We start from the raw sequence: 27,642 nt of genomic DNA, 5'->3' as shown, positions 1-27,642 counted from the left end.
TTTCCTCTAAATTCTCTACCGCGTAAATATTATACCCTCTCATACCTAGAAATTAGATTAAAGAAAAACAACTCATACGGCCACTGACAGTTTGCTCTCTAAATCTCCATCGGGCAACCCAATTGCCGGCCACCATCAAAATTCTTGGTAAGTATCTCTATTTATCTTTAGGTTTTCAATTGGGTAGGTCTATGGGTTGATGCAAATTTTTAATTGCTGGGTGTATGGTTTTGATAGCCGAAGATTTAATTCTTGAATGAGAATTTTCTTAGTATCTTTTCTAATTTATGGGTAATGGGCTTTAGAACGTTTCCGTTGTGAGAAGGCCTTTAGGCATGGCATAATACCATAAAGATTTTTTTGATGTAGGACAGTGGGAAGCAGTTTCTAGAGCTCAAAGTGTTTTAAGATAGGTAATGTGGCATAGAGAATATTTTAGCGTAATATATGCTTGAAAATGACTAAGAATGGCTGTTTGGGGGTGCTAATAAACGGTCAAAGTTAAGCAACAGAAAGAAATGCTGAAAAGAAATGCTTGATTGATTACGCTTAGATCTCTCAGGCTTCTTCACAGCTTAAAGCTTGAGTCCTTTCAAACAAACTTAAAACAAGGCACTAGTTCTAAAAGAAATTCTATGTTTCTCTACTGAAAAGCATTTGAATTATGTTAGATTCCATAAACCCACTAGAAAATAAGTTCTATTATTTATCACATTATATTTGAACAAGTTAAGATAACTAAAATACTGATTTGACTAGAGTTAATTTGAATGTAATTAGACATAGTCTTATGTTAGACTCCATGAACCTACTAGCAAATAAGTTCATTATTTATCACATTATATTTGAGCAGTTTAAGATAACTAAGGCACTTATTAGAGCAGAGTTAATTTGTATGTAATTAGACATAGTCTTGAGTCATAAAGGTATGTTTTATAGAGCAATGGTCAAATGTGTAATTTTCTTTACTGTTGCTTTAAAAAGTTATTGAGGCATCGCTGTTGTTTAACTCTCAATCTGCTCTTTTCATGTAGGTTTCGAGATTGTTACTGACATCGTTCTTCTCCTTCACTTTTTATCTTAATCATCAAAGTATTCTGCTTACCAGGTACCCAAACACTTGAGCCTAAGCCAATTTGTGATGTCTAACTATGGCAATTTGTGAGATAATTTATTTGTGTCAGCTATGTTGTAATTTGTGATCTTTTGGATGTTGTTAAATTGGCGGACAACTGGTTGAATTGATTATTTTGTTTTTCCTAATGCTATATATTTACTTTCGATTGTTTTAAGCTATTATTTATAGCAGACTATACTTAAAGAAAATTCTGTTAATTTAAGTGTAAAGTAATTCTATGTGAATTGTGGATTTAAGTGGATATGAACTATGCAGTTTGTTAGTTTTCGAGATCTCTTCGTGTTAATGCTCTATTGATTTGATTATGTTAATTTTTTCCAGATATATTTGTGACTTGAATTCTGTTATAAAGATACTGTTAGTTCTAGTTTCGTCTTTTGCACTTTAAATCATGAAAGTATTAATTATTGATTGATATGCTAGGTGAATGTCTTCTAAGATTTGCTACTTATTAATAAAAGAAATGATCAATTTTAAATCTATTTATTTAAATATTAAACCCTCCCAGCTGGAATGATAAGTTAGTTTCTGTTAAGTTCACCTACCGATAGTCAGTAATGCAAGTGTTAATTTAATTTGTGTTTTCTTATGTCTCACGTATCATGTTCATAGGTTCTGTCGTTATTTTTGAATTAAAACTAGAATTTTATTTCATGTCCAAAGTGCCGAATCTAAGTTAGCAGTCTGAAGTGTCTCACTTTATGAATTAGAAGGGATAATCTTAAGGAAAACTCTTATTTAACTGAATTACATGTGTAGCAAGAGAATATATATTTTATTTTTATAAATTCTTCTAATGCAAAGACATCTACCATGCTTACCTGTCTCAATGAACCTTTTAAGAGTCCATGCTCGCTTTCTTCTTGCTGGTTCAAGATACTTCCCAAACACTAAGCCGTTGTTTTCCCCTATAATTTTAGTTGTTAGATTCTTGTTACTAAAATCAGTTCGTTTTCTCTGTCGGTTCATACATTCTCAAGATTCTCCAAATGATGGCGAAGCTAATATTGAGAGAAGAAATAACATTGGAAATGAAAGAGATTCTGAATAAGATAGGTGGTAATTATAAAATATTATTTTGCAAGTGTTATTTAAGAACTTCTACGAATCTTTATAATGCAAAAATTTGAATAAATATAATTTCTGCTTTCAATTTGAGTCATTCTATAGAAGATGAGTTAGTTAGCTATGAATTTTCCATATTTGTATTGGTTGATTATTAGTTGATTTGAGTGAATTCTTTGTTCTTTCTTTTACTTATATTTTGCTGCTTGTAGCCCTTGTATTGCAATATCCTAAGGTTTTATAATCATTGGACAATTGTTTTTGTTGGTGAATCAATACCTTTTATCTCTTGAACTGTCTTTGTCGCAAGGCTTTGTTTTTGTACACGAATTAGAATTCTTGAAGTCATCAGATGATTCAGATCTTTTAATTCTAGATAATTCAGAAGCCAAAAAGGTTCATGGGCCTACTTTATTATAAGATATTTGGAAACTTCCGCCGGGGAAGACAGTTGATGTGCCGTTTAATAATCGTAACCATGCTATTGGGAAAGAGAGTCGAAAACTTGCTAGCTTTCTAGGAATTATTGCAAGAACTCCAGAACTAACACCTCTACATGTAGATGATTGGAGAAACTTTAACAACACGGAAAAGAAGAAATTGGTGGATTTTGTGAGGGTATGGAGTAGTTATTATGATTTTGCCAAGATAATCGTAAGATTTATTTTTTATTTTATTTTATAAATTTGGAAATATTTAGAACATGAGAAATATTGTGGCTTTTGTTCATGTTTCTTCATTCATTCAAAGATGTTAGGCATAAACTTCCCCGTTGCTATGGTTGTCCAAAAGAAAAAATATTGATTTATTCATGAATTTTAATTTTTATTCTTAGGGAATTTGCATTTGCTGGTGATTAAAAAAGGCATCTTCACGGTTACACAGTTTCGCAATTTGCTACGCACGTGATCAATATTATTGTTCACTTGGTCAATGAACTTCATTTTTTCTCAAAGAAGTGAAAGAAGTTATTGAATAAAGTATAGGTCAATGACTCATACGAGACCATAATAGCTTATGAGAGACAGCCTTAAATAGCTAAGGTAAACGAGTATCACAAACATCAAGGATACATAATATTGCTGAAAATGGTCAACCTTCTCACGGTACTACTCATCTTTGTCCTTCCTTTCTATTGTTTGAGTTTTCCTTCTTGAGTTTTTGTTACTTTTTTGTTGGAGTTGGGCTTACCTTGGATGCTTCTTACTTTTATATATTTCCTTTTCCCATAGTTGTTGATGTCATAACTATTTGAAGAATTTCTACATCATTCCAAAAGAATATGGACGTAGATTGGTCGTCATTTTTATTACTAAAGTGTCATCCGAATTACACTGATTTTTCAATTAGGGGTTATTTGTCTTATTTATTTTTCTCCATAATGATAATTTGGGGTGGTCTTATTAAAGTTAGAATTGCGGGCCTAAGGCATCAAATATTCTATGGTCGAGATACCTCAGAAGATCATCTCGAAGCCTCGAGGCTACAAGGCTATGGTCGAGTTTCCTCCCTCGAGGTTCGTCGACGCCCGACCTTGGGACAATGTTGACCACGGCTATAGTAGAAATGAGGAGTTCCTAAGGTACACGGCTAGGACTGACAGAGCCTAGTGGACTACCCTAACCCTAAATTAGGGTATCATCTAGCTGTCCCATCTCCGCTTCTTTGTCATTAATATATTTTGTACTATGTTGGAATTCCCCTTCTATGTAAAGGGGATCCTTGTCATTTTGTAGACCTCTATTGCTTCAGTCGCTCCACACAAAATATATAAGAAGATTTGCTCTGCTCTCTAACACATTCTCTTTATATTATTGATTCCATTTATTATCTTCATTATTGTTCATCATTTATTGCTTATCATTGGCCATAAAGAGCCTTCGTTGATTTTATTATAACTGTTAGTCATACCTCGATCACGTTCGATAGCTCACAGTTGAGCTCCGGAATCGACCTCGAGGCCCCCGAATCGACAAGCTCGAGTCCCCGATTTGTTAACCTATCGGTTTGGTTATCGCCTTATCCTTAACTCCTATTTCGCTTCTAAGTCTCAGATACATAGTATCAACTGCTTACCAACTAGCATAAAAATAAATCACGTATTTTTAAAGTCCCATAATCAAATTTAATTATTATTACCACTTTTACGGTAAATAGTTTGGCGCCCACCGTTGTGCTAAAAATAATATTGATTATTTTCTTGCTGGTTTTACTACATAACGCAAGTTATCTTTCACGCTTTCTCTTGTCCAAGATCTTCGATTTCAGGTCGAAATGTCTAACTCAATGAATGGAGGTGAAAACAACAATCTTGAGGACCACAGAGAAAACGGTGTGGCTGCTCCAGGTGTTGGTGTGCCACCACGAAACCTTGAGAACACACCAGGACCAATTTTGGCAGACGCAGTCTCGCACGACGCCCAACAGGCCGATATAAGCTCGCACACCAACAAGAGTGAACCAAGGAGATCAACAAGAAGCTCAGAAAACCCCAACTAGGGAAGAACGGGAGGTTAGTCTTCATGTTATTTTTGAAATGTTGCAGGCACAACAACTGGCTATTGCTCAGCTACAAAGTCACCAGAAAACTCCTAGCATGGTAGCACCAGGGACAACTCCCCCAGCCAAACAGGTACCAGAGAGATCGAGCAATAACGGGTCGATGACCGATCCCGTCATCATAAAAATGCTCGAGAACCTCACCAGAAGGATCGAATCAGGCAAGAAAAGAATAGAAGCCAACGACAAAAATGTCGAGACCTACAACTCCAGGGTCGACCAAGTTCCGAGCACACCCCCGATCCTAAAAGAGGTATATTCGAAGAAGTTCATACAAAGGTCATTCCCAGATGAGGTAGCTCCAAAACCCATCCTACAGAAGTTCAGAATGCCATACCTTCCGAAATACAACGAAACCTCGGATCCCAACGAGCATGTCACCGCCTACACTTGTGCGGTAAAGGGCAACGACCTAAGGGACGACAAGATCGAGTCCGTACTACTGAAGAAATTTGAGGAAATACTTTATAAAGGGGAAATGATGTGGTATCACAACCTGGCCCCAAATTCTGTAGACTCATTTGCCATGTTGGCGGATTCCTTAATAAGGGCACATGCTGGAGCCATCAAGTGGCCACGAGGAAATTTGACGTCCTCAAAATTAAGAAAATGGAGAATGAGATGCTGCAAGAATTTGTATCTCGCTTTCAAATAGAACAAATGGAACTACCACCGGTATCCAACGACTGGGCAGTGCATGCCTTCACTCAAGGTCTGAATGAACGAAGCTCGGTGGCTTCAAAGCAGTTGAAATAGAATTTGGTCAAGTATCCCGCTGTGACCTGGTCGGACGTCCATAACCGATACCAATCAAAGATCAGGGTCGAAGATGACCAGCTAGGGGCCCCCTCGGGCTCAGTATACCCAAGCAAGCTTCTAGCGAAGGAGCCAAAGCCAAACAAAGAAATATATTAGTCGTACATCGAAGATAGAAGGAACGCCCCGAGGCGCAACCCACCTCGCAACGATCGAAGGATAGACCGAGGATAGAATCCTCGGGGACTCATTAACAAAGCCAGATTTGATAGAAACGTAGGGCTAACGGAGGCACCTCGCTTATCAGAATACAACTTCAATGTCAATGTATCAGACATCGTGTCTCCATCAGTAAAATCAAAGATGCCAGTTGGCCTAGGCCTGTACAATCAGATCCTTCACAAAGGAATCATAACTTAGTGTGTGAATTCCACAACACGCACGACCATAGGACCGAGGATTGCTACCAGCTCCAAGAAGAGGTAGCCCGACTACTTAACAAAGATCATCTCCGGGAATTCCTCAGCGACCGAGCCAAAAATTAGTTCCAGGAAAGAGATGCGGCCAAGAAAAATGAAACGAATGAGCCGCAACATGTCATCCACATGATCTTGGGAGCATCGATGCCCCACATGAACCCGTAATGAGGAGGACAAAAATATCCATCACCAGAGAAAAGCGAACCTGGGGGTACATACCCGAGGATGCCCTCCCATTCAGCAAAGAGGATACTGAGACCTTGTCTCAACCGCACAATGACGCACTGGTAATCTCTTTCCTCGTAAATACATTTCAAATAAAACGTGTACTCGTGGATCCAGGTAACTCGGCTAACATTATCAGGTCGAGGGTAATAGAGCAGCTCAGACTGCTTGACCAAATCATGCCCGCCACTCGAGTCCTCAACGTAGTCAACATGGCAAGTGAAACAATGAAAGGAGAAATCACCCTCCCAGTCAACGCGGCCGACACAACCCAAAAAGTCAAATTCCATGTCATCGAAGGAGACATGAGGTAAAACGCCTTGTTCGGGAGGCCGTGGATACACTGCATAAGAGCAGTACCATCCACCCTCCACCAAATGATGAAATTCCCGACAAAGGATGGAATTAAAACCGTCTACAGGGAACAACATGCGGCAAGACAAAAGTTCTCGAACAAGATGTGGAGCCGGCACCAACACCTCCACCCGCGAAGGGGCCAAAGGGTAATCAAACTACATCTTCGGTTTATCCCGATTAAACAAAGCAAAGGACCGTACCGCGTCCTCATCACAAACGAGTAGAACATATTGGACCTCAAAATGTCACTGGCGCATCCTACACTAAGGTATAACCCTCTCCCTTTTCCATTTTTATTTCACACTAACCCTTACGCAGGAGCCCGACCGAAGTAGTCAAAGCGCTAGCCCACCCCAAAGACCTTAAGGTTTCAAAGCATCCGTTGCACTCTTTTCCTTCGATCAAGTTTTTGTCCCGAAAAGGGTTTTACCGGCAAGGTTTTTAATGAGGCAACATACACATGATATATAAGGACGACTCGACAAGTATTCAAGGCTTCTTTTGCAATCAACCTCGAACACTGGGGGCATCCCCCGGAAGGTCATCCGCTCGGAAAAGCTAAGAAATGCCAAATGGGGTCCCAATAGGAAAATGATGTACCGGGCCAAATGGTCGAACGAATCATGTCCATATAGTTGGGCCCCCGACGGAAAAAACATGTACACTTGTACCAAGTAATCGAAGAATATCTTTTATCAAAGCATCTCACACTCCAAAAGAAACTCGACACCTTTACGAAAATGACTCCTCCGACAAAATGTCCAGAGCACTCGGGGACTAGCGTCAACAATTCAACACCTGAACAACCTCCGGATTGGGACTCCAAACTCATAAGCCCTCAGCGAGGCAACATGAAAATCATGAAACGTCTCCAAGGCCGAAAGTGCCCCGAACACTCGGGGACTAATGCCAAAATCTCAAAAATCACATGACCCCAGGGTCGGAATCGCCAAAATCGTAACCCCTCAATGAGGCAATACCAAGTTTACAAGTAATGGCTCCCGAGTCAAGAAACCCTCGACGACTCGGGGACTACCGTCAAGCAGCACTTCTATCGATTTATCAAAACCTGAGGTCATAAGGCCACATGCGGGCAGCCTCGGTCTTGTAAGACCTACATAAGGCAATAGCAATATCTGTAAGACCTCAAGAAAGGCATGAACACTATTTGTACCAAGTATCCAAAACTGTAAGACCTCAAAGGCATGTAAAACTATAAGACCTCCAAGGCATGTAAACCTTGTAAGTGCTCATTAAAGGAATAAGCCTTATCTTAAAGTTTTGGCTATATATCAAACTTGTAAGACCCCTAAAAAGGCATACCCTCGATATAGATGCTGAAACTACTTCACTCGGGACTTAAAGGCTCCGGCCGAACACAAATGACTCCGGTCACAAGGCTGTACCAGCCGAACTAACGCGACTCGGGGATGCCCGACCGTCACTACAAAATCACAGGCCTTCAATTACTTCGAATCTACTTCGAAAAAGAATCGGTTAAACAGGCTACCCTCGATATAGGCAAAAGAGCTTCGACCATGTCACCTCCAAATCACAGGCTTTGAGATACTCAGCCTCTGAGCCAAACCTCCCGAGGTGCTCGATTATCGCCATATAATGACTCGTAATCGAGGTTTTTATCGAACCATCAAAGAGTCAGGCAAACATTATTCCAAAAAGTCCTTTACGAGGGAAAAATAAAGCCAATAAAAGGTTGCTTCGACCCAAGGTGTAAGATCCATTGTCGCCAGCCCACACTAAAAGGCCGAATCGGCCTAAGGCGTAAGAGCCATTGTTGCCAACCCGCACAAATACAAAACTTGAGGGTTGAATGAGCTCGATTCGAAACTTGATTCGGAGACTGAACCCAAAATAGTTAACTAAATATGCCTAAGAGCAAGGTGTAAGAGCCATTGTCGCCAGCCCACACTAAAAGGCCACATCGGCCCAAGGCATAAGAGCCATTGTCGCCAGCCCGCAAAATACAAAACTTGAGGGTCGAATGAGCTCGAGTCGAAATCCGAGCGATTGTTGCCAGCCCGCACAAATACCAAACATGAGGGTCGAATGAGCTTGAGTCAAAATCCGATTCAGAGACTGAACCCAAAATAGTTAACTAAATACGACTAAGAGCAAGGCGTAAGAGTTGTTGTCGCCAGTACACATAAAAGGTCGCATCGACCAAGCGCGTAAGAGCCTATGGGCTAGCCTAATGAGCACCAGGGCCATATCACGAACCTAAGGATTCCTACTAACTCAAAGACCAGTTTGCCTAGCCAAATTCGAGACAAAAAGAGATATAGAAGAAATAAAGCCGTAAGGTTTTCTTTTATACACATATACAAAAAAACGCAATCTCCATCTACAAACATTCTTTGAAAATGCTATATACAGATGGAAAAATCTACGCCCCTTGGGAGCTATGGCCTGCCGGCCTCGTCCTCGCTTTCTTTGGCGTCAGACAGAAGTAACCGAGCATCACGCTCGTCCGCCCTCGCTCGCGCCAACTCTTCCAAGAGGGTGAAACCCCTAGCACGGATCTTCTCGAGGGTCTTTCTTCGAGACTTGCAACGAGCATATTCTTCAATCCTCTCTTCGCGGTCGAGGATCCTTCTCAGCCTAGCTTGAGCATCGGTAGCGTCCTTTAAATAGATTGCCATCTCCTGGTCAGCCTTAGTTTGGCTCATTACGGCTTCAGCTCAGGCATCAACGATCTCAGCCCTGACTTTCGAAAGCTCGGACTCGAGCTTTGTAGTCATATCTGTTTGAACCAAAGCATCATCACGAGCTGAGCGAAGTTGAGCCTCAAAAGTAGGAACTTTAGCCAGAGCACCCTTCCCCTCTAAAGGTTGAGCCTCCGCCCGAGCTTTTAGCTCATCATGCTCACGCCTGGCTCGGCCAGCTTCATCCCAAAGGCGCTCCAAGGCCTCTGTCTTTTTCTGCAACTGAAATAAATAAAGTGTTACCATCAAAAGCTAGAAGGCGGAATGTACGCTCACCCGGGACAGAAAATTACATGCTTCTTCAAGTAGTTCTCATAATTCAAGCTCCGACTTACCTCATACCACAAGTGTACCAACTCAACTTCCTTTTCATTGCAAAGGAGCCTAAGGGATCTCTCCTCATCTAGAGTTTTCCGCAACCTGGCTTCGCGATGAAGTAACTCAGACTTAAGCTTGTCGAAGGCCTGCAAAAGAAAACCCAATAAGGAAAGGAAGTTGCGAAGTTCGAAAGGCCTGTACCGAAACTCACCACGAAGTGAAGCCGCTGGGCTTCCTCGAAGGCCAAGCGCACATCTGCCAACCTAGTTCCCTCAGCTCGGAAAGGGTCAACTCCAATCGAGGCACGGTCGCTCGGTGCATGCGACCCCGAGTTTCTAGTATCCCTTGAAGTACTGTCAACGAAAAAAGAAGGCGACAACACGGGAGAAACCATCTTTCCAAAACCAGGAACCACGGTCGCGACAGGATTGTATGATGCTTCCGCTCCGAAGCCCCGATCTCGTTTTGCCTTGCTTTGAGCGCCATCTCCCTGAAAAAGCATCTCTCGGTTATTGTTGTTGTTCTTTATCCCGAAAGCTGGCAACCCTTCCCCCTCTACAAAGGAGCGCATCCTCGCCTCGAAAGGCTCTCCGATGCCTACAATAGCAAGATTAATACGCATAAAGGGAAAATGACTCTCCGAATGAAGGAAGGGAAAGGAAAAATAGCACAACATGCACCATCACGTTTTGCTTCCCATCTGCCCCGGGACAAGGCTCGCCACTTGCGCTCGAGTGAGTCGCCAACTTCCGAACCCAATCTGGCAAATCGGGAACATCGCCCGACACCTATGAAACCGCTGCAGATAAAGAAAAGAAGGCACGACTATGAAACCAGTTTTCTCCATAGACAAAACTAAGAAGGCACGAAATTTACCACTTACGTGTATAGTTCCATTCCTCAAGGAATGGCATAGGCTCCACGGGGATAATGTCAGCGGTCCGTACTCGGACGAAGCGACTCATCCATTCCCCGTCTCCATCTTCCTCATCATCAACAACAAAGGGCGTGGTCGATTGACATCGCAAAGTTAGCAGACCTCAATGGTGAAAGGGCTGGTACAACCTAATAAGATGACTGAGCGTAAGTTCAAGCCCCGCCTTCTCCGCAAAAAATCTCATCATCAACACTGTTCGCCGAAATGACAGGCGGATCTGTGCCAAGGTAACCTGATACTTTAAACAAAAGTTGAGCACAACCCTATCAAGGGAGCCCAATGTGAAAGGATACGTGTACACATTCAAAAATCCATCGGCACAATCCGTGATGCCCTCATCCGGGGAAAATGTTTGTAACACTACTTTTTCCCCCATTTGTAGTCATTTCTCACTAACTCAACGTGCTCTTCTCCTATCAAAGAAGTAATCTTCAAGGTATACTCTCGTTGGTCTTGAATGCCGGAGGCGAAACTCTCCCCTCTCTACCGAATAGACCCCGTTGTAGCAATCATGGCTATAGAAAAATTAGAGAACTAAAGAGGAATATGTAAAAGTACGTTAGTACTGAAGTAGGAAAAAAATCCTTATATTTTCCTAGTTGGTTAATGGTTCTTATATTTTCAAAGTTTGCTTATTTCTCCTCAGATGTTATAACGATAATATCATTTTGGCAATGGCTTCTTATTTCTTAACCATGAGACTCCAATGTCTTCCTTGAAGCCAACATGAAATCCCAATTCACTGTTAAAAAGTCTAAACAACTCAAATTTCCTTAGTTTGAGAAAGTTTATTCTATTCTTGTTGCCTGCAATGAACCAAAAGTCTAGCAAGTTATTTGGTTTGCTTGGTAGATGATAAACGTGGTTTGCACCAATTCAAATAGAATAATTTAAAGAAAAAAAATTTACAGAAAAGAAGTACATGAGCCGATGGGAGGGTATAAAAAGAGAAAAGTGAAAAAAATATTTACATGCTCTAATTGATTTTAAACGGTTAAGGAGGAATTAACGAAATTTCCAAAGACCTGTCAAGCTGGAATTTAAAATACTATGAGAGTATTAAAGCGAAACAAATACTCAATGGACAAAAAAGACGCAACGAAAAAAAACTCATCGTATGACGACCCGGTCGGTCGTCTTAAGAATTTACGCCCCGATCCCCTATTAACTGCTTTCCCCGTATTTAATTCTGCTATTTTAATTTGCCGGAATGTTCGGTTTTGAGTTTCGGATAATCTTGGGACACTTAGTCCCTAAATGAGAGCTTAAGTGTTGGAAAGTTGGCCGTAGTCGGAACAGTATGAAGACGGTCTCGGAATGGAAATTCGATGGTTCCGTTAGCTCTGTTGGGTGATTTTGGGCTTAGGGGCGTGTTCGGATTGTGTTTTGGAGGTCCAAAGCTAATTTAGGTTTGAAATACCGAAAGGTCGAATTTTGAAGTTTCCGGTTCGATAGTGAGATTTTTATCCGAGGATCGGAATGGAATTCCGGAAGTTGGAGTAGCTCCGTAGTGTTGAATGTGACGAGTGTGCAAAATTTCAGGTCATTCAGAAGAGATTTGATAGATTTTTTGACCGAAAGCGTATTTTTAGAGTTTTTGGAATTCTCAGGCTTGAATCCGATGAAAAATAGGTGTTTTGATGTTGTTTTGAGTGTTTCGAAGGTTGGAACAAGTTTGAATGATATTTTAGGATTGGTTGACATGTTTGGTTGAGGTCCCGGGGGCCTCAGAGTGATTTCGGATGGTAGACGGAAAGATTTTTGGAGTTTGAAGTTTGCAGCTTCAGTTGTTATCTGTCTTAACCGCACCTGCGGTTTGGGTCCCGTAGGTGCGGCACTGCAGAAGCGGCTCAGTGGTCGCAGAAGTGGAAATGAGAAAGGGGCCAGGAACCGCATAAGCGGCATAAGGAACCGCACCTGCGTGACCGCAGATGCGGAATTTGAGGTCGCAGGTGCGAGATTGGGCTTTTAAGTGAGAACCGCAGAAACAGTTCCCCAGATGCGATTATTGGACCGCAGCTGCGGAAATAGCTAGGCAGAAATATGAGATTTCGAGGGTTTAGTTGCAAAAGTTGGAAATTCGATTTGGAGCTCGGGAGAGGTCGATTTTGGGTAGGAAATTGAAGAGGAGATCATTGGGTAACAATTCTTTAACCCTTTCTAGTTATATTCCATCAATCTATAGTTAGTTTCATTATTTAATTGGGGAAAAGTTGGAAGAAAGTTCTTAGACCTAGAATTCAACTATTGATTGGGAATATGACCTTAGATTTGGATAATTTTGGTATGCATGAACTCATGAGAGTATGAACATTCTGAAAATATAAATTTTACCCGATTTCGAGATGTGGGCCCGAGGGGCATTTTGGTCATTTTACCTAATTTTGCGTACTAGCTTAGAATTTCTTTGTAGAATCAGTTACTTGAAGTGTTATTTATATTATGCAATTGAATTGAATAGATTTGGGACATTTGGAGTCGAGTACTCGTGGCAAGAGCGTGGTTTCAGGTTGATTTTGAGCCGGTTCGAGGTAAGTGGCTTGTCTAACCTTGTGTGGGGGACCTTCCCCTTAGGATTTGGTATTATTGTTAATTGAAATGCCTTGTACGTGAGGTGACGAGTGCGTACTTGTGCTAATTGTTGAAAATCCAATTTTCATTAAGTAATTACTAGTAGTTTCCTTTCCTGTTTATATTACTTGCACTTTAAGCCTGTTGTTAGCTTAGGAAAGCTTGTCTAAGTGATTTAATTGCTTTATTTGCTCAAACTGTTTTACCTGAATTCTGTGCAGCATGCTAAACTAGAATGACCTGTTTGACTTAATATGAAACTGACATTTGCTGAATATATTTCCATGTTGCTGCTGTGTATTTACATTTGGGACTACGGATGTGGGATTCCGGTAGATTCCCCTTGCCTGTTTATTTGGGACTACGGATGTGGGATTCCGGTAGATCCCCCTGCACAGTCATATGGAACTACGGGACTGCACCCGGTAGATTCCCCTAGTACTGGGTATTTAAATTTGGGGACGACGGAACGGGATTCCGGTAGATCCCCGCCGCATTGTGAGTTAGACTACGGGACGACACATGGGAGATTCACTGGACATTTACATTTGGGGGCTATATGACGGTATCCTGGTAGATCCCCGGTTGTATCTCTGTGTTGAGCTGTGTTCCCTCAGTGATTATTTTGCCTCTATTCTAGTTGTTGTTGCCCTTTATATCTTGTGTTACTTTTATTGCTGTACTTATTTATATTATCGTGTTCTACACTATTGAACTTTATATTTTATTTAACCTCAGTAGGGCCCTGATCTTCCTCGTCACTACCCGACCGAGGTTAGGCTTGGCACTTACTGAGTACCGCTGTGGTGTACTCATGCCCCTTCTGCGCATGTTTTTCATGTGCAGATCCAGGTACTGCGACTCAGTCCTATCACCCTTGAGGCGAGGCGACTGCTCCAGCGACTTCGAGGTATATCTGTCGCGTCCGCAGACCGAAGAGTCCCTTTCTATTCTTGCTTTTAAACATTTGCCCTTCTGTATTTCTTTACCTTGTTAGATATTCTGGAGTTAGAGTACTGTGCAGTGATCCTTAGCTTGTGATTCATGAATTTCCGGGTCTTGGAAGTATGTATTGGTTTGAGAGTTAAATATTGTGTATGCCGAGCGGCACTTTTAAACACTTTTTTATCACTCTTCATTCTATTTTAATTTGTTTTTATTCCGCACTTTGGTTATCTTCCGCAATTTAGGCTTACCTAGTTGTAGAGGACTAGGTTCCGTCACGATTGTTCACGGAGGGTGAGCCGGGGTCGTGACAAGTTGGTATCAGAGCTCTAGGTTCATAAGAGTCATGGATCACAAGCCGATTTATTAGAGTCTCGCTGATCGGTACGGAGACGTGTGTACTTATCTACGAGAGGCTATGTAACTGTTAGGAAAATTTCACTTTATTGATTTCCTTATCGTGCGATATTTTGACATCATAATTCTAAACTTCTATCTTCTATTCTCTCACAGATGGTGAGGACACACGCTACCCGAGATGATCAGGCACCCGCGCCCCCTACTGCAGCCGTCAGAGGCCGGGGCCGGGGCTGGGGTAGAGGCCGAGGACGCGCACGTGGTGCAGCAAGATCACCTGCGCGAGCTGCTGCCGAGGTACCACCAGCAGTTCCAGCCGGGGTCCAGGCACCTGACATGCCTACTACTACTACTACTACTACTACTATTACTACTACTACTACTCTTCAGGAGACTCTGGCACAATTCATGAGCATGTACACCACTCTGGCTCAGGAAGGGTTGCTTCCCCTTGCTGCAGCTACATCTCAGGCCGGGGGAGGAGCACAGACTCCCGCCGCCTGCACTCCTGAGAAGCGAGTGCATGTTGAGCAGGTCCTTGAGATTATTCCTGTACCACCTGCAGTCCGAGATCAACCCGAGGACAGGGTAGCGGCTTCCGAGGAGGAGTAGTCAAGAGGTACAAGCCTCCTGTATTCAGCGGTGTAGCATCGAAGGATGCTCTGGTATTTCTAGATGAGAGTTATTGCATTCTCTGTACCATGGGTATATCAGAATCGAGCGGGGTTTCCTTCACTACCTTCCAGCTTCAAGGAGCCGCATATGAGTGGTGGCGCACCTATGAGTTAGACAGTCCGGATGAGGCTGCTTCACTGACTTGGACTCAGTTTTCAGATCTGTTCCTGAAAGAGTATGTTCCTCAGAGCCTCAGGGATGCATAGCATGCAGAGTTTGAGCATTTGCGCCAGGGTGCTATGACTGTCGCAGAGTATGCTGTCCGTTACACTAGTTTGGCTAGGCATGCACCAACCTTGTTTTCTACTGTTCGCGAGAGGGTTCGCCAGTTTATTGAGGGCCTTATTCCCAGTATCAGGTCTAGCATGGCTCGTGAGTTGGAGATGGATATTTCTTATCAGCAGGTGGTGAGCATTGCTAGGATGATTGAGGGTATGAATGCTAGGGATATAGAGGAGAGGGAGGCTAAGAGGTTTCGAGAGTCGGGCCCTTTCTCTGGTGCCCGTGCCCCAGCAGCAGGTCGTCATGGTAGGGGTTATATGAGTCGCCCTGTTCATTCAACTCTTCCAGTAGCCAGTGGTATTCCAGCTCCTCCTACACCTCAGGAGCCTTATTATGCACCACCGGTATCTGGCGCCTCCTGCGCGGGGTGCTTTCAGAGGTCAGTCCAGCAAACCTGGTCAGATCCAGTCACAGCCACCACGTCCTCCCAGAACTTTGAGTGTGGTGACACATGTCATATGGTGAGGGATTTCCCCAGACTTGGAAGGGGTGCAACTCCAGAGATTTCTTAGCCACAGCGTGCCCCACAGAGTTCTTAGGCTATGGTTATAGCTCCAGTTGCTACCCCACCTGCTCAGCCAGCCAGAGGTGGAGGTCGGGGAGGTAGAGTTCACCTTGGAGGGGGAGGCCAGGCCCAATACTATGCCCTTCCTGCCTGTACCGAGGCTGTTGCCTCCAATTCTGTCATCACAGGTATTATACTGGTTTGTCACAGAGATGCATCGGTTCTATTCGATCCAGGATCCACTTATTCTTATGTGTCTTCTTATTTTGCTTCGCATTTGGGTGTATCTCGGGATTCTTTGAGTTCCCCTGTTTATGTTCTACTCCTGTGGGAGATTCTCTTATTATGGACCGTGTTTATCAGTCGTGTTTGGTTGCTTTTAATGGTTTTGAGACCAGAGCCGATTTATTGTTGCTCAGTATGGTAGATTGTGACATTATCTTGGGCATAGACTGGTTGTCACCCCATTATGCTATTCTTTATTGTCACGCCAAAATCGTGATGCTGGCTATGCCAGGTATACCGCGTGTTGAGTGGAGGGGTACTTTAGATCACACTCCCAGCAGAGTTATTTCTTTTATTAAAGCTAAACGTATGGTTAAGAAGGGGTGTGACGCGTATTTAGCTTATGTGAGAGATGCCAGTATTGATATCCCTTCAATTGATTCAGTTCCAGTAGTACGGGATTTTTACGATGTGTTTCCAGCTGATCTTCCGGGCATGCCGCCTGATAGAGATATTGATTTTGGCATTGATCTGTTGTTCGGGCATTCAACCTATTTCTATTCCTCCGTATCGTATGGCTCCTCCTGAGTTGAAGGATCAGTTACAGGAATTGCTTGATAAGGGTTTTATTTGGCCCAGTGTATCACCTTGGGGGTGCTCCTGTCTTGTTTGTGAAGAAAAAGGATGGTTCTATGCGTATGTGTATTGATTATCGCCAGTTGAATAAGGTTACAGTGAAGAACTGTTATCCTTTGCCTTGTATTGATGATCTGTTTGACTAGCTTCAGGGCGCAGGGTGTTTTCTAAGATATGATTTGCGCGCAGGTTACCATCAGTTGAAGATTCGAGAGCCAGATATCCCGAAGACTGCTTTCAAGACTCGGTATGGTCACTACATGTTCCTTGTCATGTCATTTGGGCTGACCAATTCCCCAACAACTTTTATGCACTTGATGCACAATGTGTTCCTGCCGTATCTTGCCTCGTTCATCATTGTCTTTATTGATGATATTCTAGTGTATTTCCGAAATGGGGAAGATCATGAGCAGCACCTGAGGACTGTGCTTCAGACTCTGAGAGAGAAGAAGTTATATGCTAAGTTCGCAAATGTGAGTTTTGGTTGGATTCAGTGGCATTCTTAGGCCACGTGGTATCGAGTGAGGGTTGGTGGATCCGAAAAAGATAGAGGCCGTGCAGAGTTGGCCCAAACCATCCTCAGCTACAGAGATCCGCAGTTTTCTTGGCTTGGCGGGTTACTACCATCGTTTTGTGGAGGGGTTTTCATCGATTGCAGCCCTTATGAGCAGGTTGACCTAGAAGGGTGCTCTATTCCAGTGGATGGAGGAGTGTGAGACGAGCTTTCAGAAGCTCAAGACAGCTTTGACTACAACCCCAATTTTGATATTGCCTACAGGTTTGGGGTTTTATACGGTCTATTGTGATGCCTTGAGAATTGGCCTCAGAGCGGTGTTGATTCAGGACGGTAGGGTGATTGCCTACGCATCCAGACAGTTGAAGATACATGAGAAGAATTACCTTGTTCACAATCTTGAGTTAGCTTCCATTGTTCACGCCCTGAATATTTGGTGCCATTATTTATATGGTGTGCCTTGTGAGATTTATACTGACCATCGGAGCTTGCAACACCTATTCAAGCAAAAAGGATCTAAATTTGTGCCAGAGGAGGTGGTTAGAGTTGCTGAAGGACTATGATATCACTATTCTGTATTATCTGGGCAAGGCCAATGTGGTGGCCGATGCTTTGAGTCGCCGGGCGGAGAGTTTGGCTTATTTACCAGCATCGGAGAGGCCTATGGCGATAGATATTCAGGCCTTAGCCAGCCAGTTTATGAGATTGGATCATTCGGAGCCCAATCGGGTTCTAGCTTGCGTGGTTTCTCGGTCTTCCTTATTTGATCGTATCAGGGAGCGTCAGTATGATGACCTTCATTTGCTTGTCCTTAAGAACAAGGTTCAACACGCTGATGCTAGGGATGTGACCATTGGTGATGATGGTATATTAAGGGTGCAGGGTCGGATTTGTGTACCCAATGTTGATGGGCTTAGGGAGTTGATTCTGGAGGAGGCATATAGTTCGCGGTATTCCATTTATCCGGGTGCCGCGAAGATGTATCAGGATTTGAGGTAGCACTACTGGTGGAGGCGGATGAACAAAGATATAGTTGGATTTGTGGCTCGGTGCCTCAACTGTCAGCAGGTGAAGTATGAGCATCAGAGACCGGGTGGGTTGCTTTAGCAGATAGAGATTCCAGAGTGGAAGTGGGAGCGGATCACCATTGACTTTGTAGTTAGGCTCCCACGGACTTTGAGAAAGTTCGATGCTATTTGGGTGATTGTGGATTGGCTGACCAAGTCCGCTCATTTCATTCCTGTGTGTACTACTTATTCTTCAGAGCGATTAGCGGAGATTTATATCCAGGAGATTGTTCGTCTGCATGGTATTCCAGTGTCCATCATTTCAGATAGAGGTACTCAGTTCACATCACGATTCTGGAGAGCCGTTCAGCATGAGTTGGGTACTCGGGTGGAGTTGAATACAACATTTCACCCTCAAACAGACGGACAGTCCAAGCGCACTATTCAGATTCTTGAGGATATGCTCCGTGCGTGTGTGATCGAGTTTGGAGGGTCTTGGGATCAGTTCTTGCCATTGGCGGAGTTTGCTTACAACAACAGCTATCAGTCCAGCATTCAGATGGCATCGTATGAGGCTTTATATAGTAGACGGTGTAGATCCCCGGTGGGTTGGTTTGAGCCGGGTGAGGCCAGATAATTGGGCACAGACTTAGTTCAGGATGCTTTAGAGAAGGTTAAGGTGATTCAGGATAGACTCCGTACAGCCCAATCCAGGCAGAAGAGTTACGCAGACCGAAAGGTTTTCCTATATGGTTGGAGAGTGGGTTCTGCTTCGGGTTTCGCCTATGAAGGGCGTTATGAGATTCGGGAAGAAAGGAAAGTTGAGTCTGAGATTTATTGGCCCTTTTGAGATATTGAGGCGTGTTGGGGAGGTTTCTTATGAGCTTGCCTTACCTCCCAGCTTGGCCGAAGTTCATCCAATATTTCATGTTTCGATGCTCCGGAGGTATCACGGTGATCCGTCACACGTGTTGGATTTTAGGTCAGTCCAGTTGGACAAGGATCTATCCTATGTTGAGGAGCCAATGGCAATAATGGACAGACAAGTTAGAAAACTGAGGTCAAAGAACGTTGCATCAGTAAAGGTTCAGTGGCGTGGCCAGCCGGTCGAGAAGGCGACCTGGGAGACCGAGCAGGATATGCGCAGTCGTTACCCTCATCTTTTCACTACTTCAGGTATGTCTTTATGCTCGTTCGAGGATGAACGAATGTTTAAGTGTAGGAAGATGTGACGACTCGGCTGATCGTCTTAAGAATTTATGCCCCGATCCCCTATTAATTGCTTTCTCCGTGATTATTCTGCTATTTTGATTTGCCGGGATGTTCGGTTTTGAGTTTCCAAGAGTTTTGGGACACTTAGTCCCTAAATAAGAGCTAAAGTGTTGGAAAGTTGGCCGTAGTCGGAACAGTATGAAGACGACCTCGGAATGGAAATTTGATGGTTCTGTTAGCTCCGTTGGGTGATCTTGGGCTTAGGGACGTGTTCGGATTGTGTTTTGGAGGTCCATAGCTAATTTAGGCTTGAAATACAAAAAGGTCGAATTTTAAAGTTTCCGGTTCGATAGTGAGATTTTGATACGAGAGTCGGAATGGAATTCTGGAACTTGGAATAGCTCCGTAGTGTTGAATGTGACGTGTGTGCAAAATTTCAGGTCATTCGGACGAGGTTTGATAGACTTTTTGACCGAAAGCGTATTTTTAGAGTTTTTGGAATTCATAGGCTTGAATTCGATGAAAAATAGGTGTTTTGATGTTGTTTTGAGCGTTCCGAAGGTTGGAACAAGTTTGAATGATGTTCTAGGATTGGTTGGCATGTTTGGTTGAGGTCCCGGGGGCCACGGGGTGATTTTGGATGGTTGACGGAAAGATTTTTGGAGTTTGAAGTTTGTAGCTTCAGCTGTAATCTGTCATAACCGTACCTGCGGTTTGGGTCCCGCAGGTGCGGCGCTACAGAAGCGGCTCAATGGTCGCAGAAGTAAAAATGAGGAAGGGGCCAGGAACTACAGAAACGACATAAGGAACCGCACCTGCATGACCGCAGATGCGGAATTTGAGGTCGCAGGTGCGAGATTGGGCTTTTAAGTAAGAACCGCAAAAGTGGTATCGCAGATGCGATTATTGGACCGCAGATGCGGAAATAGCTCGGCAGAAATATTAGATTTCGAGGGTTTAGTTTCAAAAGTTGGAAATTCGATTTGGAGCTCGGGAGAGGGCGATTTTGGGAGGAAATTGAAGAGGAGATCATATGGTAACAATTCTTTAACCCTTTCTAGTTATATTCCATCAATCTATAGTTAGTTTCATCATTTAATTGGGGAAAAGTTGGAAGAAAGTTCTTAGACCTAGAATTCGACTTTTGATTGGGAATATGACCTTAGATTTGGATAATTTTGGTATGCATGAACTCGTGAGAGTATGTGGATTCTGAAAATATAAATTTTATCCGATTTCGTGACGTGGGCCAGAGAGGCATTTTGGTCATTTTACCCAATTTCACGTACTAGCTTAGAATTTCTTGGTAGAATCAGTTACTTTAAGTGTTATTTATATTATACAATTGAATTGAATAAATTTGGGCCATTTGGAGTCGAGTACTCGGGGCAAGAGCATGGTTTTGGGTTGATTTTGAGCATGTTCGAGGTAAGTGGCTTGTCTAACCTTGTGTGAGGGACCTTCCCCTTAGGATTTGGTATTATTGTTAATTGAAATGCCTTGTACGTGAGGTGACGAGTGCATACTTGTGCTAATTGTTGAAAATTCGATTTTCATTAAGTAATTACAAGTAGGTTTCCTTTCCTGTTTATATTACTTGCACTTTAGGCCTGTTGTTAGAATAGGAAAGCATGTCTAAGTGATTTAATTGCTTTATTTTCTCAAACTATTTTACCTGAATTCTGTGCAGCATGCTAGACTAGAATTAACTATTTGCCTTAATATGAAACTGACATTTGCTGAATATATTTCCATGTTGCTGCTGTGTATTTACATTTGGGACTACGGATGTGGGATTCCGGTAGATCCCCCTTGCCTGTTTGTTTTGGACTACGGATGTGGGATTCCGGTAGACCCCCCCTGCACAGTTATATGGAACTACGGGACTGCATTTGGTAGATTCCCCCAGTACTGGGTATTTACATTTGGGGACTACAGAACGGGATTCCGGTAGATCTCCGGCGCATTATGAGTTGGACTACGGGACGACACCCGGGAGATCCAGTAGACATTTACATTTGGGGGCTACAGGACGGTATCCTGGTAGATCCCCGGTTGCTATCTTTGTGTTGAGCTATGTTCCCTCGGTGATTATTTTGCCTCTATTCTAGTTGTTGTTGCCCTTTATATCTTGTGTTACTATTATTGTTGTACTTATTTATACTGTCATGTTCTACACTATTGAGCTTTATATTTTATTTAATTTCAGTAGGGCCCTTACCTTCCTCGTCACTACCCGACCGAGGTTAGGCTTGGCACTTACTGAGTACCGCTGTGGTGTACTCATGCACCTTCTGCGCATATTTTTCATGTGCAGATCCAGGTACAACGACTCAGTCCTATCACCCTTGAGGCGAGACGACTGATCCAGCGACTTCGAGGTATATCTGCCGCGTCCGCAGACCGAAGAGTCCCTTTCTATTCTAGCTTTTAAACATTTTCCCTTCTGTATTTCTTTTCCTTGTTAGATATTCTGGAGTTAGAGTACTGTGCAGTGATCCTTAGCCTGTGATTCATGAATTTCCGGGTCTTGGAAGTATGTATTGGTTTGAGAATTAAATATTGTATATACCGAGCGGCACTTTTAAACACTCTTTTATCACTCTTCATTCTATTTTAATTTATTTTTATTCTGCAATTTAATTATCTTCCGCAATTTAGGCTTACCTAGTTGTAGAGGACTAGGTACAGTCACGATAGTTCACGGAAGGCAAATCGGGGTCGTGACACTTGGTCATGTGATAAGAATTTTGAAATGTGCACAAAAAAATGATAAAAGGATATTAAGTTATCATGAAGTTCTGTCAGTTGATGTAAATAAATGTGAAGTACTACACTAAAAAATCATTTACATCAAATGTTCTCAAGAGAAATACCTTTAAAAAGATTGTTTATCATCTACTGCATCAAATTTTAAAGATGTATATCCTCAAGAAGGACTAAACTTTTTCTCTTAAGTAAAGAAAAAGAAGAAGAGAGGATTCAAATCCAAATTTCAAAGCATGTCTGGAGAGAACGATATCATAAATAGCATTTTCATGGACATTTGTGTTGACCTTTTCTTTTCAAGATAGAGTTTGTGGCTTCTTTGTGTCTTGGGATTCTTTTTGCTCTAACAGCATTATTGAATGCACTTATTTTACTCTACGCGTATCTCAACTAGGTTGGGTTTTCTCGATGACTTGGCCACAATTCTCTTGAATTGTGCCACCTAAGTACATGACTCTAAGAGTCATTATTTGAAAGGTATGGGACTGCCACGTAATCTGTTTGTTGGGAAATTTTAACCTTTATCTAATAATTAATTAGGTAATATTCCGCTACCCGATAATTAATCAATTATCCGCATAATTAAGAATTATGTCAACTTACTTAAAATTTTATTTATTTATAATACACTTTATATACCGTACTATTACGGTCATGTGATACCATGTAAAATAAATTCATACACTATTATTTCATTAAAATATCCATGTAAAAATACATATAGTTACTCAACTTATAATTTTCTTAATCTCATATAAAGAGTACAAATTTTCGTATACTTAATTCTTAAAATGGTAAAAAAAAACTTTTTTTTTTTGTGAGAAAATAATTTCTATCTTTACAATAAAGAAAATCAAATAAACTTTCTTATATTATGTATATAATTTAAAGCATTTTCGAAAGTAGTAATATTACTATAAAATCATATTTTTCAACCATTATTTTTTATAAAGAGTTCAACTCAAAATACCATATCAAATATATATATATATAACGATATCAAGGTTATTAAACTTACGGGTTGTAACATCGTTCCCCCCTTTAGGACATTCATCCTCGAATGTTAACTCTTAGAGATTTGCAAAATTTTCACTAGGGTCTCCTCTGTAAATTAAACTTAAAACCCAAACTATATCTTAAGTTTTGACTATTCACAACCTTTTGTACTCAAGTTTGTCGTATCTTTTTCACCTTTACCGTACTTACCTTTCAATCTTGCATTGTATCTGCTATTTCTTTCATAACCTCCCTTCCACATTACGCCTTAAAGATCTAATGTTATACCTGCACCTCTAGTGCATACAAAATCTAGCGAAAACTTCATACTGACTTCTTACGACTCAGCACTATGGCACGATTTGGAACCAAAAGAAGGGTAACATTTCCTAAATGTCCTATAGCCTCTCAATTATAAATGTGGCGCGCAACACACCCATAAGTGAGACTCTAATAGGCACGGCTTTATAGACTACCTAGGACACGAACAGCTCTGATACCACTTTCTTACGCTCCAAACCCGGGGAGGCGTGGCTGGCACCCGGTGCCGGGCTGGCCCGAGCGAACCACTTTGTAACTCATAATTATTTGATCAAAACTAGAAGATACCTAGGTTGAGTTGGCTAAACTCATTCTTTTGTAACTATCATGGGTCAACATGACCACAACTCATAATGTACAACGGTAAGTGGACAATACTGTATCAATAAAACTATCGTTCTTAAGACATGAATATATATGGACCGTCAAGGACTCTGACATATAGTGCTAACTGAACCTCTCTCTACAAAGCCTCTAAGATTAATTGATATAAAATAGGACAGGGTACCGGCCTACCCCTAAGTCTGTAGAAAAGTTTGACACGATGACACATAGACTCGGCTGCACTCTAAATGAGGTGGAGTCTTACCGATCCTTCGCTGAGTGCCAATCTCGTCTACTATGAGGGCTCATGAAACTGATTATCTATACATGCAGGTATAAATGCAGCATCCCCAACAAAAGAACATCAGTACGAATAATGTACTGAGTATGTAAGGCATGTAAATAAGTATATAAAGAGCATAGAAGAAACATGGAGTAAATGACTTAACCTGTAAGTCTGGATAGCTCTGTAAATCATGAAATATTTATAATATCATTCATACGCATATAAATGTCTTGTAATTCATAGGTCTGTATGTACATAGCATCATCAAGCCTGTGAGGGCATCCCATCATATCATCTCAGCCACTATGGGCAAAATCATCATTGTATACCAATTGATCAGGTGATGGTGCGTATATAACGGCGTAATATTTTTCCCATATCCCATATATATATATTTATATATATACGCGTATAAACGCTATCTGATGCCACTGTGGGCAAAATCATCAACGTATACCAGCTGATCTGGTGGTGGTGCGTCTATAACACTCGTAACCTTTATATATATATATATATATATATATATATATATATATATATATATATATATATATACATATACATACATATATATGCGTATATAACACCGTCTCAATAATAGGTAAATGCACATGTAAATGAATACAATACATAAAAAATATATAATAATCTCAATATTCCTTTTGGACAACTTTAAGATAAGATTTTGTAATTTCGTAGCAAAGAGTGCCCACCAGATTGAAATGTAGCTTTCTTGTATTTCACGTGTATGGTTTTGTGAAGGTTCCTCGTCAAACTTAAGCTTATAATAAGTCTAAATAATATTTTTTTTTTCCTAAGTGATCAGTCTGAGGTTTTAATAAGCTTAATTTTAATTTTTTTTTACTCATTACAGATGATACTTTAGTTGTTAAGTTAATAGTAATTCGTCACAACTAATTTAGTCTTTTTATTTTCATTTGAGTAATTAAACCAGCGGTTACTCAAACTTTTTCAATGCATATTATTCTGAGACCCATGAACAGAAGATACAATAATATGCTACATGGGGAATCAAGAACGCAGAAACTCTTAATATTTCTATGAATAGAGTTATTAATGAAAAATATATATTTGCTCGTTTCTTCTGTATAACTTAGACCATACCAAAAAAAAAAAAAAAAGAATGGATGACTTTAATGTACCTGGACCAATTCTCTTGATAATCCCTTTAGCACAAATCTTTTGCGAAGAACACGTAATGCCGGATCAAAGTACGGAAAAAATCCTTATATTTTCCTAGTTGGTAAATGGTTCTTGCAAAGTTTTCTTATTTCTCCTCAGATGTTATAACGATTAATATTATTTTGGCAATGACTTCTTATTTCTTAACCATGAAACTCCAATGTCTTCCTTGAAGCCAACATGAAATCCCAATTCACTGTTACAAAGTCTAAACAACTCAAATTTTCTTAGTTTGAGAAAGTTTATTCTATTCTTGTTGCCTGCAACGAACCAAAAGTCTAGCAAGTTATTTGGTTTGCTTGGTAGATGATAAACGTGGTTTGCACGAATTCAAATAAAATAATTTAAAGAAAAAAAATTTACAGAAAAGAAGTACATGAGCCGATGGGAGGGTATAAAAAGAGAAAAGTAAAAAAGAAAATATTTACATGCTCTAATTGATTTTAAACGGTTAAGGAGGAACTAACGAAATTTCCAAAGACCTGTTGTTTAACAAAAAATCTGAGTCTTTGGTCAAATCTAAAAAGAAATTCGGGTTACTGATAATCAGGAGACGAAAATAAAATACTTTTGAGAATGATGGTAAAACAGCAAATAGTTTTGTATTTCAATAAGTTCCCAATAGTATTCCGTGTCCTTACAAATGATGATACTTCTTCCTTTTATAGGTAATTCTAGGTAAAGGAATGAAGCCTCAGCTTTAATGATATAATTATGAGTAATAAATGATATTAAATAAGCCGTTATACAATCATTCCTATTAAATACCAATTTTCTAACGTATCAGGTATTTAATAATGAATTTGGCCTCCTTTCTGTCATCAGATCTTTGTCTTTAATGCCTTCTAATCCGTTAGCTTTAAATGACTTGAATTGGACACGAGACTCGTATCTGCACTTCGTCTCGTGCCTATTTAAATTCCTCTTCCCGTGGCTGTCTCCATCCGTGCCTCTTAGTCAATTGTTGCGCTTTGACCATTTAACCAAACCACATGTCATGCCACGTCATCTTTAATATAAACTCAGTTTTTTTCCAATACAGATAGTCCCCCCACTTTCCATTTATTTATCAATTAAATAATTGGGAAGTGGATCTTCATAAAAAAGGATTTTTCGCCACAATTAATGCTTATGACAGTATTAATGCCTCAGTCGTCTTTTCCATTTAATGTTCTGCCCATGTGTCATTTTCTGATTGATTCTGCTATTTACACACTTTTTCAAGACTTCTTCATTCTCACTATTCACGAAGTGATAGTTGCCTTTATTATAGGCTTTCCATCATTACATTTCTAAGTTTGATGGTTCCCATTATATACATAACTTTTTCTTCCTTTGTCTTCTTCACAAATCTTCAGCAAACATTTTCTTCTTTATTTCTACTTTCTTTCGACTTATCCTTCCTAACAATGTCATCTTCAAACCCTAACCGTAAAAAAGTTCCGATTCTAGACCAATTCCCCAACGCCCCTGTTAGACACAGAAGAGGCGGAGGAGGTAGGCTTCGAACAGGGTTAGAATCTACTCGAGGCGGCTCCTCTGGTTCTTCTTCAAGGAGTTCTATCCCAAAGGCCCCCTCTTCTAGAAGTAAAGAAATTCTTGATTCTTCTCAAGAACCCTTAGTTGATGAGATAGTTCCCAGCGATTTGTCTTTTGAAAGTGACAAAACGTCTCTTCAAAAGCAAATTGCAAATTTGGAAAAAGCCGATACTTATCCTACAATAGTAACCGAGCTTACAATCCCCACCATAAGAAGAGATTGTAACTGGAAGGATAGTCTTCGAATGTCAATTCCTTCCCCAAATCAGAGAATTTCATCCTTTAAAAGTGGGTATTCTTTTGTTTATACTTACCCCTTCACTTTAGGTTTTAATCCTCCGATTGACCCAGTTATTCTTGATTTTTGCCGTTTCTTTACAATTTGTTTGGCCCAAATCGATCCCCTAGTGTGGAGAACAGTGGCTTGTTTGAGATACTTATCTTCCAAAGCCAATGTCAATTTCACCTTCTCTCACCTCATTCATTTATACCACCCTAACTTAATACGCCATGGGGTTTTTACCTTAACTGAAAGGAGCAAAAAAGTTCTGGTAAATCCTGAAGATGACAAAGATCGTAGATGGTATATCCGTTACGTTGCTGTTCGTACGGTGGACTTGATTGGCGAAACAAATACTCCCTTCCCTGAGAAGTGGAATTTTGCACGTAGGTTTCCTTTTACTTACCGTACCTACTCTTGAGAATTTCAAAAGAAATT

General features: G+C 41.1%; 1 long non-coding RNA gene across 5 annotated transcripts; it reads left to right on the top strand.

The window, feature by feature from the left end:
- Positions 1–22,081, top strand: LOC107811883 (uncharacterized). 5 transcript variants are annotated; one of them, XR_012694312.1, is made up of 7 exons: positions 1–147; positions 1,035–1,108; positions 3,039–4,715; positions 13,019–13,088; positions 13,975–14,038; positions 14,587–16,080; positions 21,804–22,081. It is a non-coding gene; the product is annotated as an uncharacterized LOC107811883 (long non-coding RNA). The 5 variants fall into 5 exon arrangements; XR_012694311.1 differs by lacking the exon at positions 14,587–16,080; XR_012694314.1 differs by lacking the exons at positions 14,587–16,080; positions 21,804–22,081 and having other exon boundaries at positions 3,039–3,309; positions 3,613–4,715; positions 13,975–14,252.
- Positions 22,082–27,642: the final 5,561 nt, after the last annotated feature.

Source organism: Nicotiana tabacum, chromosome 8 (assembly GCF_000715075.1).
Source record: "Nicotiana tabacum cultivar K326 chromosome 8, ASM71507v2, whole genome shotgun sequence".
NCBI classification, from domain to species: domain Eukaryota; kingdom Viridiplantae; phylum Streptophyta; class Magnoliopsida; order Solanales; family Solanaceae; genus Nicotiana; species Nicotiana tabacum.
The sequence above is the reverse complement of the archived record's forward strand: the minus strand, read 5'-3'. Positions and strand labels throughout refer to the sequence as shown.